The following is a 2987-nucleotide window of genomic DNA, read 5'->3' as shown; positions in this document are numbered from 1 at the left end:
GCAGCATTTCACATTTTCATTCACATTCTAAAAAACAATACAATATATATATATATATACTGTATTGTTTTTATATTTTATTTCAGTTAAGGTTTATTTGATTTCAAGTAACAAAAAATAGTTTTTTGGTTTTATTTATCTATAATAACCTTGCTTGCATATGGCTGAACTACAGTAGTCTTGCTATTTCGCATTATAATTTCTAGTGATGAATGCATTGAGGAGAAGGTGCCCTAGAAAGTCCAAATGAAATGCATCTGAACTGATGCATACTGAGGGCACTGCTCCTTCACAGAGCCTCTTATCTGTGAAAACTCTCGGTTTGTTCCACTTCACAGATCCAGTTTGGCCTCAAGGACGTCGCAAGCAATTTCTGCAGAGGTTTTTGCTTAGGATGGTGCAGCTGATGACAACACTGACACTGCCTCTTATTACTGTAGCTGGCTATAAGCACTAATACTGTTTCTTGTACAGTACATCAGGATTTGAGCAATTAAACATCCTGCACTGGACATGAATAATACTTCAAATCATGTGGTTGTTGAGGAGAGTTAGCTGATGGCAACCTTAACCATTACTTAAAGGGACAGTTCACCCAAAAATGACTTCCACTGTATTTTCTGCTCACGGAAGTCAGTAGTTACTGAAACAGACTGCAAGTGGATTTCAAGGCCTGTTGGAATCAAATTAAATCTTGCGACACTGTCAGATTGTGCAAGATGAGGAATAATATGTACTTTGGAATTCAGTTGACAAGCGGTTATTTTGGCTTCGAAGAAGAATGCATTCTTGTCTGCGACTGAAAAAGTATGTATGTATTTTAACCGTACATAAATTACATAAACAGCCCAGTCCTGTGCTCTGAACTGCACCATTATCAAAATAAATTAAGAATAACCTACAATGCTTCACAAAGGTCATCAGGAAAGAAGAATATTTTTAACATCTGATGCTGTATCTAATAATGAGAAACAACAGTCCTGATCAAACACACCTTTGGATTTGGAGAAATGTAGCATTCCATCCGTTGCTTATCAATGGATCCTCTGCAGTGAATGGGTGCCGTCAGAATGAAGGTGTATTTCTTATGAACACACAGCTTTTGTCTTCTCCAGATGTTCACTGATGGACTGGAGTGCTGTGGATTATTGTGATGTTTTTATCAGCTGTTTGGACTCTCATTCTGACGGCACCCATTCAACTCCATTGGTGAGCAAGTGATGCTACATTTTTTGCTAAAATCTGTTCTGATGAAGAACAAGCTCATTTACATTTTGGACAACCTCATGGTGAGTAAATTTTAAGCACGTTTTCTTTTTTGGGTGAACTATTCCTCTGTTTATTGCATTATTTTAGTGTCATAATGGTGTGTTTTGTGTGTTACATCAGGTACCTTCTACTGTATATATTAATAGGCTAGTATTTAGCGCTTTTGGAAAAGTATCTGCTAATGATGGTTGTTATATTATAAACGTATAAAACAGATTTTAGCACTTTGTTAAGTTGGAATATTATATCAGTTAATAAAACTTTTTTAAAGTATGTTATACTTTATTTTAAGGTGTCCTTGTACATTTAAATACTGAGTAATATTAATTAACTATATGGTTAGGGTTTGGCTTAGGGTTACTTGCATTTAATTATGCATAATTTATTGTTATTATAATAGTAAGTACATGTAAGGTGTAACAAGGACACCTTAAAATAAAGTGTTACTGTCATTTTAAGTCCAATCCATAAAACCTTAATTGTTGCTACTATCATTTTTACAATAAAGTTCTTGCAAACAGATTTTTTTTAGTGCTGTCAAGCGATTAATCGCATCCAAAATAAAAGTTTTTGTTTACATAATATATGTGTGTGTACTGTGTATATTTATTATGTATATATAAATACACATACATACAGAATATTTTGAAAATATTTACACGTATATATTAATATTGATATAATTTATATTATATATAAATACATTTAATATACAAACATAACATATTTTTCTGAAATATATACATACATGTGTGTCTATATATAAATAATAAATATACACTGTACACACACATATATTATGTAAACAAAAACCTTTATTTCGGATGCGATTAATCATTTGACAGCACTAAGTAAATTTCATCGATTTTTTTTGTTTTGTTTGTTTTTGCAGTGTGCTCCTCTAGATTGCTCCTAAATTAGAAGTCACTGCCATCCCTGGGAACTTTGCAAACTGGAGTCTTGTACATGTTTCGCTTGATCTTTATCAATTGTTTTGTATGAGTGTTTTGTAGTTGGTTTTGTGTGCAACTTTATGTGCTGCCGTCTTGACCAGGTCTCCCGGGAAGAAGAGGCTGTGAAGTCTCAATGGGATTCTCCTGGCTTAATAAAGGATACATTTCAAGAAGGCAAAACACACACTGAAGGCTTTTCGGTTGTTTAGAATAGTAGGATATCTGTTACCACTCACGCAGCTCACAGCTAAACCTGTAAAGAGATACGCCGTCTCGCTTTACAGTAACGACGAACAACTGTCCCTGCTCATTCTCATGTCTTGTATAAAGTCCTATTGCATCAGCGCTGAGAGTTAAACCCCGTGACCCTCATCTGACGTGATTCATAATCAGTCATGGTAAGACTCTCACACACTCACACACACACACACACACACACACACACACATGTTGTGTTTCCATGGTTTATGGGGACTCTCCATAGGCGTAATGTTTTTTATACTGTACAGACCGTATATTCTATTGCCCTACACCAACCCTACCCCTAAACCTACCCCTCACAGGAAACTTTCTGCTATTTCAGATTTTCAATACACTCCATTCTGTGTGATTTATAAGTGTTTTGAAAAGTTGGGACATGGGGTAATGTCCTGAAAAGTCACCTTCTCCTTGTAATACCTGTCATACCTTTGTCATTATACACATTTATGTCCTCATTTGTCACAAACACACACACACACACACACACACACACACTCTCTCTCA

Source organism: Sinocyclocheilus grahami, unplaced genomic scaffold (assembly GCF_001515645.1).
Source record: "Sinocyclocheilus grahami isolate Dianchi unplaced genomic scaffold, SAMN03320097.WGS_v1.1 scaffold2314.1, whole genome shotgun sequence".
NCBI classification, from domain to species: domain Eukaryota; kingdom Metazoa; phylum Chordata; class Actinopteri; order Cypriniformes; family Cyprinidae; genus Sinocyclocheilus; species Sinocyclocheilus grahami.
Note: the sequence above shows the minus strand (reverse complement) of the source record.